A 15,622-nucleotide genomic window follows, 5' to 3' on the forward strand; every position below is an offset into this window, starting at 1 on the left:
TTGTCAAAAAAAAAGAAAGGTATAAGATAAAGAGCAAAGAGCTCCTACCCACATTTCATGCTTTGGCTTCAATCTTCCAGAGGTTACAACTAAAACAGTTTCTTCTGCACGTTTCTCAACTAATATTATGCATATACAAACATATGAATATGTATGTGTAAATTTATACAAATATAAACTTGCATGTGTAGTATACACACATGTATGTGTATGAACACATACACATATATCCTTCACAAAGTACAAGTTACATTATATCAGTATAAGTAGCTCTATTTTGTCATTCCAAAAGCTAGAGTACTCTAATGTGTGGATCATAGCTTATTCCACCAACGCATATTCATGAAGATTTTTATGTTAGTTTTGGTACTTATTATTATAAAAAGGGGTGTACTCAACCTCTTTGAATAGATATCTTTACAGTAAAGTGTAACATATATTTTGAAACGGGTCATGGATAAAAATAGGAAGTTTGAAGTATAAATGTGAAACTGGTGAACATACGCAAGATAAATGAGAAAGAACAATCTGAAATGATGAGAGGTTGTGACAGACGTGAAATTTCAAACCAAAACTATTCCACTCAGTAATAAACAGCAGTGCATCTAACTGTATACGCTGTACTTAGTTTCTTATTTCAAATATGATTTTTAATTTGGTGATGTAAATGAGCCTCCATTTTAGCATCTGGCACATAAAAAAAACCATGAGGCTATGTTCCATGAAACCATTGCCCTTCATTGGCATTTTGAAATCAATCATGCACATTTAAAGAAAAAACCAATGAGTTCTTTTTTTGTTTTCCATTTAAAAAGAGAATTTTGGCTATTAAAAAAAAAAACAAATAAAAATTCATCTTGGGAATTCCCTGGTGGTCCAGTGGTTAGGACTCTGCACTCTCACTGCTGAGGACCCAGGTTCAATCCCTGGTCGGAGAACTAAGATTCCACAAGCCATGTGGTACAGCCAAAAAAAAAAAAAAAAGAATATGATAAAGTATCATTTTGGAAGGTGAATTCCTTATAAGAGAAAATTTGGTTGAAAACTTGGATTGTAAAGATGCTAGAATCTGTTTTGAGCCGAAAGGAGGTAGCCAAGTTGAAAAAAATATGTGCCTCTATTTACCAATAGTAACAAGGGACATCTTTTAAAGTACACATCGTAGAACAATTTGTTGCTAGATTTAGATTGCTTCTATTATTTACCTTATAGATTTATTACAGGCTACAAAAAGGGCTGTACTAAATCTCTAGATGACTTGGTATTTAATAAAGTCTTTGATTTTCAATATTTAGAATGATTCCTATGAAGACCTGTGAAAACTTATTTGATGGAAAACAGTTGCTGAGAAATTTTTCCACAAGGTATATATTTTTTAGTGAGCATGAAATCAATTGAAAAAGTAACCAGAAGGATATGTACAATGAAAGGGCCACATCATAAAAGATAGAGGTGAAGTACGGTAGCCTTCATTGGAGCTACTTTTTACCCCAAAATCCTCAGCTGCTGTGTCCTTCACAAAAGACACCATCTCAAAGAATTCACCTTTTGATTTTTTCAAGGAGCTCAACACAGTGGTAAAAATCATAAATTTTGTAAACTGTGGTTGAAATTTCCATCTTTTAGACATACTACTATCAAAATGAGAAGTGACTTTAAAAGCCCACTGTTGCACATATGTATGATTTATGGCACAGGGAAGAATTTTCAAACTTTATACAGAATTGTTAATTATCTTTATGGAGACAAACAGCAAAAACAAAACAAAACAAAACAAAACAAATAAAACATGACTGTGGCAGAGACTGGTTAGCCATTCACCAACATTGTATAGCTTTTCTTCTAGGCAGACAGCCAAGTAACATTACCAGCCACCCTTGCAATTAAGTATAGCCATATGACTGAGTTTGGGCAATGGAAAATGGGCAGAAGTGCTCAATGAAACTCCCTGGCCTGACCTATTCATTCTATTCCTCCCTAAACAACTCACTTGTTTCTCTAACATCCATCCAGGATTTCAATACCCAAGGTGAATGTGGAAGCTGTGCACTAAATGTGACAGAGTCTCTACATTCCTGGGGCCCTAAATGACTGCATAGAACAGAGCACTCTACCAACAATCCCTGCCCCTAATGGGCTTTGTTTCATGTGATCCAAAAATGAACTTCTATTCTATTAAGCTCCAGGGAATTTTTTCCCCTGCATTAGAAGAGTTATCATTATCTTAAGTAATACAGTAAGAAAGAGTAGAAACCCAAATAAGATTTTCTCCACAAAATGAGTCCCCTTATCAACAACTGTAAAGCAAAGCTATGAATATTTGTATTACTCATGATAAGTACACTACAGTGAAAATGAATATTGAGTGTTGGGTGAAGAGTTCATGAGGATTATGAGTTGTGTGGGATTCTTAGTTGGTTGACAAATTCAAGATTATACCATAAGTTCTAAATATAGAACTCTATCAGTCATTTTTTCTTAATGATAAAGCCTTTTTATTTTTCACTGAGGCAGCAAGGAAGACTAACCATTGTATCATAGACCCTTTACATCTATCACTGGATCCTGGGTGACTTGACCTATTGAAAGAAGATAAACTTTTAAAAGTATCCACCAAAAGCCTGAAAAAGTTGCTCTTTTCCACCGCTTGGCATCATTTTAGGTATCTATGCTTCGAAATCTTTCTGACCAACATCCTAAGAATTGAAAAACAAAAACAATCTCTTGCTATTCATATCCTCATAATTTTCTATAAGTCTGTTGAATCAAAATATTGTGACACCTCATCAGAGAAGTCCTGAAATGTGTGTTAGCCTAATTTTTTTTAATTGAGAGATTCAATGTAATTAGATCTCACTCATTAACCAGTGTAACAGTAAGCTTCCAATGACAGATTATCTTAAAGAGTGTTAATGTTGAAATAAGCATAAAAAGCCCAAATTGGCTCCACTCTCAGGTCTGCTGGTGTGGAAAGTTGAAGAAACACCGCTATAGCGTATCTTTAACATGGTAAGTTATTATGCAAATTGTTCAGATTACAATTTTCCTCGTAACATTAAGTGCTTTATGCAAAACAGTTGAATGATACTAAAAACATATTTGCCTGAAAATTTACAATTTTCTTGCTCTTATAATTTGAGGAGATATTCTGTAGTGATTTTACTCTGATAATTTTTCTGTTTTTATGAGTGGGAATTGTGAGACTTGATTAGGCTATTTTAATGACTAAAGAATTAATAATTCCTTCTCTATTTGTGCTGAAGCATTTTTAATATACAAGTACAATATAGATTATGGAGTAGCAGCAGTACTCAATGCAGAAAGGAAATTCCTATTCATTGATTAGGATAAGTTATATGCAGGGGATTCCAAGTACTCTAATGAGAAACATGTTTTCATAATTTTGCTTAGGGCACACTCAACTAAAGATGTAAAATTAGAAGTGTAAATCATCAAAATAGTGAGTGTATAAAAATGAGGTTTCAGTAAGGACTCCATACAAATTTTATTTCATGGTTTATATTTTTCATAAAAGGCTTCTGCAAAACAATTACATTAAGAACTATAATTTTCAACTTAACTTTGGTTTCTAGGTCCTATTAGGCCTCTTCCATATTGCATCTAACTCTTGCTTTTATTTCTACCTAAATTGTATTCTGAGAATGGTGATTATCAAAAAACTATTATAGTTATTTGAGTCAGGAGTTGCAATCTAGGTCTATTTCATTATTTTTTTTAGCACCTAACATATTCTATTGTCATTATGTTGTTAGCAGTGACTCCACAATCATCATTCTTCAAGATTTTCAATGCTTTAATATGAAATTCTGAATAAGTATCAATAATAGCTTTAACTAACTTGGTTAGCATTCAATGCCTCAAGGAACCTTCTACTTTCCCCCCCAAAGTTATTACTGGTTTTCACCCTCTAATCATCTTCATTTTAAGAGCAATCTGATATGATCAAAACCTCTGCAGTGGAGAAAGCAGAACATGGGGCAGAACATACCCATAGAGCAGGAGGTTCTATAAACTAAAGATGAAAAGGACTCCTGACTGCTTGCTTCCAGGAAGCATGCATAGCTAAATACATGATGGTACTTTAGGAAGAAATAACAAGATCCAAGAATTTGGAGAAAAATCTTTCAAAGTTCTTGCTTTTGCTGCCATTGTGAAAAATGGTTTTTGTTGCGAGGCACTTAGATCTACAACTAAGTTCATCTCTTTTGGACATTTTATTAATTAAATCATGAAGATGCAATTGCTTTACATGCTTAATTTTCCATGTGAAAATTTTCTTTAGAACTCTCTGACAAATGTAACTATTATTTCTTTGAAACTTGCTTAATATAGAATGTCATCATCTATTTTTTTTTGTTTTTTGGCCATGCAGGATCTTAGTTCCCCGATCAGGGATCAAACCCATGCCCCCCCTGCAGTGGAAGCGTGGAGTCCTAACCACTGGACTGCCAGGGAAGTCACCCATCTTTAATTATATAAAAATCAATCTTTTAAAATGTTAATAAGAATAATTTAAAACAAATACTACCTGTAAAAAAAAAATCACTCCCCTAAATTAAAAATGTTTAACAAATCATTTGACATTGTTACTATCTGTTGTGAATACTTGAATTTTTATTGTTATATATTATGATTTTTTTCAATGATTATGTATGCATTTAGCAGTTTATATATTTATTGAGTTACTTGTATGTGCCAGGCACTGCTCTTGGTGCTTGGGATATGTAAAAGAACAAAGCAACACTTTTAGCCCCCATGGGACTTGTATCCTAGCGCAGGATGATAGGAAATGGACAAAAATTATACAGCATGTTCAAAGGTGATTAGATATAAGGGAAAAGGAGAAAAAGTAGAATCCAGGAATGCTGGCAGTAGGGCGAGTCTACAATTTTAAATAGGGATCAAGATAGGATGTACTGAAATGTTGACATTTGCAAAAAGACTTGAAGGAGGTGAAGGAGTTAGCCAGGTGGATGTGTTATGGAGGGGCACTGCAGGCAGAGGAGCAGTGAGTACAAAGCCCTAAGAAGGACGAGTGCCTAGCATGTTAGAGAAATAGGAAGGAGGCTAAAGGGCTGGTGTGGAATAAGGAAGACAGAGACGGGTAGAGATGGAGTCATGTAGGGGGTGGAGAGTTCACCTGGGTAGGGTCTTGTAAGCCACTGGAAGGACCGTTGCTCACAGTGTAAAATGGGGAGCTTTTGAGTAGATGAGTAACAAGAAGTGCCTCAGACCAGGGTGGTAACAGTTGAGGAAGTGAGAAGTCGTCAGATTCTGGATAATTTTAAAGTTAGAGCCATCCGAATTCCCTGACGGGTTGGATGTGAAGAGTGAGAGAAAGAAAGGTCAAGGATGATTCCAAAGATTTTTGACCTGAGTGATTGAGGACTGGAGTTTCTATCCTTGAGACAGAGGAGGCTATGGGTGATGCAGGTCTGTAGGGAAAGACCAGGTGCTCATTTTTGTAGATGCAGTGTTTGGGGTATCTGTTCCAGTGGAGGTGGGTAGATGCAACTTTAAAGAAATGTCAGGGCTGAGTATATACACTTAGGAGTCACTGGCATACAGATGGAATGAGATCATGCATAGAATGAGAGTGGAGACGATCCAGGCTTTGTAGTATTAGGGGCCCAGGGGAACACGAGTAACCACCAAAGGAAAGTGAGAGAGAGTGACCAGAAAGGCAGGAGAGAAATCCAGAGGTTGTGGTGTCCTGGAAGCCAGAGGAAAAGGCGTTTCATGGAGGAGGGGAGTGAGTGCTATTCTCAGACCACGTGACATGAGGCCATTAAACTCAACAATATGGCGGTCACTGGAAATCACATATTATGTACTACATGATACATATTATACACCACATATCTCATATAGAAAATAAGCTGAAAGGGAAGAAAAAATAGGCTTTATCGTCAATGAATAGAATAGCTTTGAATTAGGTATTAAGTGGGTAGAATACTACTCCTCTCAATCACCAAGGTAACGTATCATTTTTAATATCCTTGATCATTTCTGAGAAATGCGTTTCTACCAAATTCTTGCAATTAGATGAGTGGCTAAAAATGTTTCTGAAAAACAGGGGTGACAGCTGAGGAAGGGAAGGAATGGTTACCATCCAAGCTCTCAATCCTATATCCCATCTTATTTATTTAAATAAAGAGAGTAATCTCATCAAAGTTGCAGAGTACAATGTGATTGAGTTCACCATGCAGTATTTAATTAGAAAATGTTAATTAAGCTTCCTTAATTCAATCTTGCATCAAAGAAATGTCTTTGCACACACAAGCCAGTTCTAAAGCTCAAGCACAAGACATGAAGCTTGATGCAGGTCCTACCCTGTGTTGCTATATTATGGCAGAAGAATGATTCGAATTTTGAATTCATAGAAGGCTATAGTAAGAGGCTGCAGTTTCCTTTTCCCGTTGACAAATGGTACTCAAAAAGCTGCTTTGGTCCAATCTTGAATAGGACAGTAGCCTTAGGGAACTTGTAAAGTCGTCTAACACTGGAAGTCCATAGGGTTCCTCCATGGATATATGGCAAATGGAGGAGGCAGAGGACAAACGCAATCTTAAATTATGCCAGGACAGCAAAGGATCCAGAGCAAGTCCACTACAATGATTTTTATGCTTTTAATAATGGCCCAATGTACTTCCCTCTTCCTGTTAAAAATGTAATAAAATTTTTCTCTTGGGTCTGGACTTTATATGTCAAGTTTCTGCCTGCAGCTAATTTTTATGACGGAATTGCAAAGCCCTGAAAGCAGCATTTAGGCTGAAAATGCTGACAGGTCCATAGCTGGAGCAGTGCTAATGATAAGAACATGAACATAAGGCTGTGCCTGGTAGCCAATGAACTTCTCTATCCTAATAGGATGAACATTATAAAACAAGGAATATAATCAGCTTCATTATATTAGGAAGACAAGGAACAGGACTTCAATGGTACAAGTTCAGCACATAAGGCTTCCACTAGGTGCATATGTTTAGCAACATTTAGGAAGGAAATGACAGTCAGAGGATAAATACTTTGAAGAATGAATAAATATGCGGTCCTATCTTACTGAAAATTTCACCTAACGGACTTTTGTTTCAATATTCTAGCATCCCCGATCTATTTAGTTGATTTGAAAGCACTGCAAAATGTTCAATGATTATTATTTCCCTTTCATCAGATCAGCAGATTCTACTGCAGAATCCCCCACAAATGTAAATCTTCAAGCCATTGCAGGTTCCTTCAGGATCTAGTGATTTTGGTTTCTGATGTAATACAGTCTGTGATTAATATAGTATTCATAGCCCCATATGATTGTGACATATTCTTGAATAATGGTAAAAGTTTACATTTATGTCACAGAATTAATATAATTTAATTTACATTAATTAAAATTAATGTTTAGAACTGTGCCAAGCATTAATGCAGATCAGTGGTTAGCAATCTAGGGTCAGTGGGCTAAATCCAGCTTGCTGCCTGTTTTTGTAAATATAGTTTTATTGGAGCCCTGCCCACTCATTTATATACTGTCTAGGTCTACTTTTGCACCACAGAGCTGAGTAGTTGTGAAAGACACTATATATGATATGGTCTGTAAAGCCTAAAATATTTGCTATCTGGTCATTTAAAGAAAACATTTGTTGACCTACAATGTAAGTACTAGTATTATCTGAGTTTATGAAAGAAGAGTAGTTGAACCTCAGAGGAGTTAAATTGCCCAAACTGATGATCTTAATTACCACATACAATACCACCCCAAAATGTCTAAAGGTCACCATGTATGCAGAAGTAATATGAGTGTCACAGTGCAGAGAAAACTTGTGTTGAGAATAACAGGATGACCCTAGATATACTTAGCAACATTTTATTTTCCAGCTTCAAAGAAATGCGATGAATACAGACAATTTCTTGGTAAGCAACTTCAACTGCTTTAGAGAAAAAATTAAGTCCAACTGTAATCAATGCTATGTAAATGAAACCATCTACCACCAGTTCTCCTACATATAGATATTATGTATTAGTAGAGCACATATAACTTTTACCAGGGTTCCCCTCGAAGGGATCACTTATCTCTCACAGTATAGTATGTAGATATTTCAGGGCTGGGATATCTGAGATGTGGATTAGTTGACCAAGTCACCAGGTAGCTGATGACAGGGTAGATCTTTGAAGCTAGGCCTCTTCGTAGCCAATCACTGCTTTGCATATATAGAAAAGAATTATTCAAATGTTATATTCTGATGAATAAATATTACTAAGTCTCTAATAATACAGATCAGAGATTTCTGAAGGTCAAGAATGAGAATGGAACGGAATCAAAGAAAAAGAAGAGCAAGAATTTTAGCAAAAAGCAAAAGCAACTGCTGAAAGTCTTGTTATGGTAAATTCAGTGTTCTTATTTTCTTCTAAAAGCCTAACCTGTGTCCTGACAGAACAGAATTCCCAGAATATTCTTTCCTTAGCCCTCAGCTGATGACTCCAAAATTAGGCAGCCTCCTCCCTCTGGCTACACACATCCTCTACGACTTTGGAAATTCAATCAACTCAGTAGCTTGGCCCTTGACAGCTTCCCTGGGTGGGCTCAGCCCTGTTTATGATCAATTAACCCTCACTTCTCTTTTGCCTTAGGCTGTGGGCTGTCATAAAAACTCAACAAAGGAACTGAATTTTGGAAGTGCCTCAAGAAACCCTCCAGATTCACAGGCCATTGACTGCGGAGGGTATCACAGTCTATGAGAAGAGGCGAGCTCAGATGTGAGGAAGACCAAGGGTAGGTGCAAGGGAATGTCTTGAGAAGAAAGAAGTAAAGGTGATCTTTCACGTGAAAATAGGGGAAATTAAACCAAACCTCATGCAAATACCTTTTTTTTTTTTTTTTTTTGGCCGCACAGCATGCAGGATCTTAGTTCCCCGACCAGGTATTGAACCCAGACTCCCTGCACTAGGAGCGTGGAGTCTTAACCACTGGACCACCAGGGAAGTCCCGCAAATATCTATTTTTGAATGGTTGCCGACAAGCATCCTCAGCTCTGCCATTTACAATGACCCTGTTTGTGACCTTGATTCATAGTGAGACATTACTCACACAATTTTAATAGTAGATTCCAGTATAAAATTACCCTTTTTATAAAGGTAACTTCCAAACAGGAACATACAGGGTTATTGTGGGGTCTCTTTAAAAACTCTTACAACCAAAAGAGACATTTGGTGCTCTTTTATTATTCTTTTCAATGATGTTTAAAGAAAAAAGAATCAGGCACAGAATTTCCCACAAAAAGGGAAATTTGACAGAAAAACATGTTGATTGAAAGCTTCAATTCATGCATAAAACTGCTAAATCAACTGAGTTTACCAAGAAAGGGAATTTTTTATTCCAGTTAAAGCTTAACTGTTGACATAAAATGGAAACATGAAAAATTTAGACGTTGTCATAAAACGAACATAACAATTCATCCACCTCTCAGTATCCACTTGAATACCTCATTTAATTATTCTTGTTTAGTATGAGTTGCATACTGCACATAGTTCTTCTAGAGATCATGCTTTATGATTGTGTTAAAGATTCCTTTAATATATCTCAATGAAAAAAACCCCAGCAAACTTGTGTCACATTATACGCAAAACACAGGAAGATACCTAATCTTGGATAAAAGGGAAGCATTAATTATATAGGATACTTAGTTTTAGTTTGCTGCAATTCTAACTTAAGAAAGGTAACTACATTTTGAAATTAAAGTATAGAGCAAAAAGATATGGCTACAAAGGTATGTAGTTGTTCATCTTTCTTTTATATGTACATACATGTGCTTATATGTGGTATCATATCATGCTCTGATTTTTAAGGCATTAGAGAATGAATTCAGGGACGAAAGAGAAATATTAATAGTACCTGTCTTTCTAGTCACTCTATTTTGAAAAGTATGGCTAAAATACTTGTGAGTGGATGAAGTTTTGAAAATTTCACTGTAGTAATAAAATAATTTTCTAAATTTATTACAGGCATAGCAGTCATTCCAGCTTTACAACTGAATGGAATAAAGTGAGCTCTTTGAAGAGGCAAATTATACTACAAAATGAAACTAAGAATGGTGTACTAATCTCATGTGCAAAGAGAGGCTCTTAGGCACGAAACTATTAATTTTATATATTTCTAACACTTATGGCACTTGTCATCTTGATTTCCAAGCTTGGTAGGAAGTAATATAGCACTCACCATATACAAATAGTATTAATGTTACCAGAAAAATACTGTATAAAAATAATTATTAGTGATTTGGGTCTTTGTATCACCAGAAGCTATAAGAGAATGACTTCAACAAAAAAAGCACCTTGACCATTTCTAAACAAAAATAACCTACTTTACAATATTTTAAAAAGAGAAGTAGCTATTTTCAAATAACAAACAAAATATATTCTTATTCCGAAGTCCCTTCATACACATGATATCATTTTGGTGAATACCCTTCTAGGCATCTCTCCATGGGTATAGCTTCATAAGGAACATTATGATGTTTTTAATCTTTAAAATTTTACTTTTAAAATTCTCATACAGTGAAATTGACTTGTTTTTCTTTGGTGTACAGTTCTATATATGTTAACATAGATGCAGATATACATAACCGCCACCACAACTGGGTTACAGAACAGTTCCATCAAACCCAAAATCTCCCTTTTACTATCCTTTTAGAATGCCCCTCTTCCTCTACTCCTTATCCCAGACAACCACTCTGTTCTGTTCTAGAATGTCATATAAATGGAAGCATACAGTATGTGATGTTTTGATTTTTTTTTTTTTTTGGCTGCACCTCGCAGCATGTAGAACTTCCCTGACAAGGGATCGAACCCATGCCCCCTGCAGTGGAAGCAGGGAGTCTTAACCACTGGACCACCAGGGAAGCCCCAGGTATGTGATCTTTTGAGACTGGATTCTTTCACTCAGTATGTTTTGATATCCATTTACGTTTTCATATCAGTAGCTTGTTCTTTTTTTTTTTTTTTTTTTACAGTTGTATAGTATTCTATTACATGGATATACAACTGCTTATTTATTCAATCACCCAAGTAGGCAATTTAGGCTGCTTCCAGTATGGGACTATTATGATTAACACTTCTATAAATGTTTGTGCATGGGTTTTTGTGTGAATATATTTTCATTTTTCGAAGGTAAGGATTCTGGAGTGACAATGCTGGGTCAAAAAGTAAGTGTATGTTTAACTATATATGAGATACAATATGATATTTTAAACATTAAATTAAAGCACTGGTATAATACCAAAAAGGCAAACAAAAGTCCTCCTCTATAATGGATACACCTTAATGCCATTTCTGAGATGTGAAATTCTAGAAAGTTTCCAAAAAACAACATAGTTGCCTTTCATTCTGAAAGAAAAGAAAAATATTCTCCCTCATTATTTAGCTAATAAAAAGGATTATGATTGTAGATAACACAAAATCAGGGATGGTTATTTCAAAGTTCTCTTCATGGTCACAAAGTCATCTGAAATTTCCTGCATCCTCATTAAGAACCGGAAAAGCTTAAGAATGGACTGGGAGAGAGAGGATGGATTAAGATAATTTGCCCCGTTTTTTGTTCATCTCAATGCTTCAAATTCTGTTCTTGTATCAATTGCAAAAATGAAGTTACAAGAACAACAAACATAATCCTCTTAAATGCATATAAACATAGTAGTGGAGAAAAAAACATAAGAGAGGAGAATTGAAGGGTAAATAGTTCCTAATAAAGAAAGCAAAGGGCAGGAAAAATGGGAAGGAGAGCTCCCTGAGTTGTGTCTAGAAGGCAACAGAGTGTGAAAACTGCTAGAGAAATGACAGAGAAATGGCTGTCCTAATTTTCTAGTTAGTTTGAGCTTACGGTTGTATAGAGCCCATTACGAGACAGGGCAGCCATGAGACATGTTGATCCATGCCTTCCTTGAGCTAGCTTTCAGTACCATATCTTCCTATGGTTATTAATTCCCAAGAAAAATTTCCATGCCTATTATTGGTTTGACTGATGATAGTAATTCTGACAGAGAAACTGTAATGAAACATTTAAGTTTTGTCCATTTGTTTATTTCATGAAAATGACTAATAGCTCACAATGTGCCAGGTACTCTTCTAGGCACTGTGGATACACTGGTGGTCAAAATAGACAAAAATGCCTGTCTTCCTGGATCTGACGTTTTCATATAAGTCAAAGTGATTTAGCACTAGACACTTGTGTTTTTCCGTGATGGTTCTGGTCTAAGCCTTAAACCAAACTCTAAGGTGTAGAAATTTCTTCATAAATTCTTAAAACAGTTTTAACTTGTTTAAACAATTTTGAAAATCAGAGCTGACATGAACTCACATTAAGACATTTATCACTGCAAGAACTTGCCAATTAGCTAATATCTTACTCATTTTATAGGTTAATGAATCTGGTTTCTGAGATAAGAATATGTGTGTGTGTGAACATGTAAACACCTGTTTATTGGCATCTAATGTCTTAGTGTTTACGTAGTGTTTATGTCCTGTTTCTAGGTTAACATATGTTTCTAGGTTAACATAATAACTTGTTAATTACTCTTTTCAGTAGAATGTTACTGAAGCTGCAGTGATTAAAAAGATTCACTTCTGTGTTTTTTATATTTGTATTTGTATTTTGACCCTTATGCAGAATAGTTCATATTGCTGCTAATTTGTCCATAATTTGTCATCTTTATTAGGGATAAACAAGATGGGATGCTGATCTTTCAGCAATGCTGCTTGCCAAGTGGTTCTATGCTGTGAGCAGTATTTCAGATCCTCATTTTTTTTTAAATGACACACTAGACCAGCTAGACTCAATTGACATCCATAGGATGTTCCATCCAAAAACAGTAGACCACACCGTCTTCTCAAGTGCACACAGAACACTCCCCAGGATCAGATCCTCAATTTAAAAAAAAAAGAAAAAAGCATGTATAAGAATCAATCTCCACTCATTTTGCCCAAATTAAGGATGAAAGGTAGATGCAGGCAATACCTCCAGCCGCTGTGTAGTCCGAATCAAGCAAATAGAAATTCGAAGAGGAGAATATATGCATAGTTGTACCTGTGGCATTGATTTGCAGGCCTGTACTGTTTGTGGACTATGATAACACCAACCAAACACCAAACAAAACGAAACCCTGACTATGTAAAGCCAAAAAAGTATAGCACTACAGATATCACAGATGTTAGAAACCTTCCAACATTATTTGAGAACAAAGCTGGTGCTCTGGTTGTTGAGATGATTAAAAGTCTCCCTCTGTGATGATTTGGAAAGGCATCTGAGGTGCATGGGTTGCTCTGTGATTTGCAAAAGGGATGGGTGTGCAATTATTTACTGTGATAATTTGTGGACTGGGATCTCTTTGAATGATTAAACCACATTTATTTTTAACAAGAAGTATAGGGCTTTTTCTTCTTAGCTTAAGTACATTGATATAAACTTAATTTTTTTTCTTATTAGCCACCTATTTCCTGGGCCAAATCTGTTGAGGTTTCCTGCTATTCGGCAACATACTAGAAGGGAAAGATGGGCCTTGTTTATTTCTGGGTCACACTGTCTAGTACATTGTATTAGGCAGAGAGTGGTAAAGTTATATTTGGGCTGATCTATTTAGTAGTTTGCTAGTGGAGGATTCTGATTTAGGAGTTAGGAGTCAAAATATGAAGACCGTTTATCACGAGTTGTCAGCCTACTTAGGTTCTCTGTGCTCTATTCATTTTATTAGTCTGTTTTATCCTACTTTCTCTCTTTTGTTGCCATTTTCCAGGGCTGTTTGCTCTGCTCTCTCCTACTATTTTCTCTTTCCTGAAAGTAAAAGTAAGGACTCTAGGATCCGACAACCCTATTTCTCCTCCTTGGAGACTCTCCTCTGTGCAGCTTACTCTGTAGGTATGAGACTGGATTTCATTTATGAGACTGGATCTTTGGGAAGGTTTAAGAGGAGCCCCACCCAGAGGTCACCAAATAGTACAGTATTGTTGCTGCTAATGGATAAAGCATAGTGGTGTTCATTTCCTGAATTGTGGAGAAGACTACACTTTTTGGCAAACAAACTATATCTCTGTATGGCCTAGAGACACAGCCTAAAGGAACTTTAGACTCTGCCATCAGATCTCCCTCAAAGTTTTAAAGTCTCCTTTTTGAGCAGAAGTGACAGCAAACAAGAAGAAAGGTAACTAATATGTGGGGGCCTACTACATGTCTACTATTCTCATTTAACGTTCACAGCAATACGATGATATACACTGTCGTTCACATTTTGAGCATCCAAGGCATTTAACCTGTCCAAGGCACACAAGTCGTACAGCCAAAGAGGGCAGAGCCAGCTCTGAACTGGAGTTGTGCAGGATCTGCCTTCTCTATCATACCCCTCTCCCTTGAGCTAATTGTCAGCTCATACTCGCGCTATCTGATCGCCACACATTTGTTTCAATGCTTTTCCCACTATCCCTTCCTGCCCCTTTTCTAGGCATAAGGGATTTAGGGGGAACTAAACAACTGAAATTTTTAGATTTTGGTTCAGGATTGTGAATACGGGGTTATTTCAGACAGCATGTTATGAATGCCTCTTACAGAATTCTAAGCTGTCCCAAATTGGATTTTTAATGGCCCGGAGGGACAATGCTTCTCCAACTTTAGTGTGCATGAAAATTATCAGAGCAGATTCTTTTTCCTGGCCTCTTTCTCAAAGATGTTTGTTTGGTATGTCTGTAGCAGGCTTGGGAATGAACTCTGGTAACAAGAACCTCACGGGAAGCTGATGGAGGTTCCTCAGATCATTTGATGAGTAAGGTTGTAGTGCCTTCAAATCTGTACAGTTCTCTTCAACTTATGCTTTTCCAAGGCAATTTGCCCACCATTCTGAAATCGGCAGTTTTCTAAATATTCAACCATTATGAAATAATGATTCTATCATAGATGGCTTTCTAAAATTCACTTTGAGGTGACAATAAAAGATAGTTAGAAAAGGAGTGATTCACACCACCGGGAGGCAGTGTATACAAAGCAGTCATACCATGTAAACAAGCATTTGACTAGAAAATATTTTTAAGCACTGGGAATATTTTTAAGAACAGAGAATACTTTTAAGAACTGGGAACCTGTGTGTGTATGTTTATGTTAGGGAAATAGGGGGTGGTAAGTGTTGTAGCCATTACACCAATTTTACAAAAACAAACAAAAAGTCCTTAAAATGGTATTCTCTTTAAGAGAAAGAAAAACACTGAACCTATTTTATCAAAAGAGCCAGTTATATTTAAAATTGACCCCCCAAAGTCGAAGATAAATGCTAAAGTGAGATTCCTGGAGGGTAGATATTTGTATCCATAAGATACTCCTAGCACCTATTTCAGGATCTCTTTCACTGTTCACGTTGCTGGAAGAGTCTTTGCGAAATGGTTTTCCCAAACTGTACCAATATTCTAGTGTGAATGAAACAACAAATCCAGTGTTTAGTGAAACTGAGAGGTAAAATTTTCAATCTGAATCCATAAGTGCTTGGCAAGTGATCATTCCTCTTATGTAAGTACCTTTATTTTATAATTTCTGTTGGCACTGTAATTTCTCAAAGATCTCACTTCAACGATCCCAGGAATG

General features: G+C 36.2%; 1 protein-coding gene and 1 non-coding gene across 2 annotated transcripts in view; one reads left to right on the plus strand and one right to left on the minus strand.

The window, feature by feature from the left end:
* Positions 1–15,622, minus strand: part of IL1RAPL1 (interleukin 1 receptor accessory protein like 1) — a 626,403-nt gene that overhangs the window by 70,754 nt on the left and 540,027 nt on the right. The window lies entirely within an intron of this gene.
* TRNAE-CUC (transfer RNA glutamic acid (anticodon CUC)) lies at positions 866–938 on the plus strand. Its single transcript has one exon. It is a non-coding gene; the product is annotated as a tRNA-Glu (tRNA).

Source organism: Hippopotamus amphibius, chromosome X, assembly GCF_030028045.1.
Source record: "Hippopotamus amphibius kiboko isolate mHipAmp2 chromosome X, mHipAmp2.hap2, whole genome shotgun sequence".
NCBI classification, from domain to species: Eukaryota; Metazoa; Chordata; class Mammalia; order Artiodactyla; family Hippopotamidae; genus Hippopotamus; species Hippopotamus amphibius.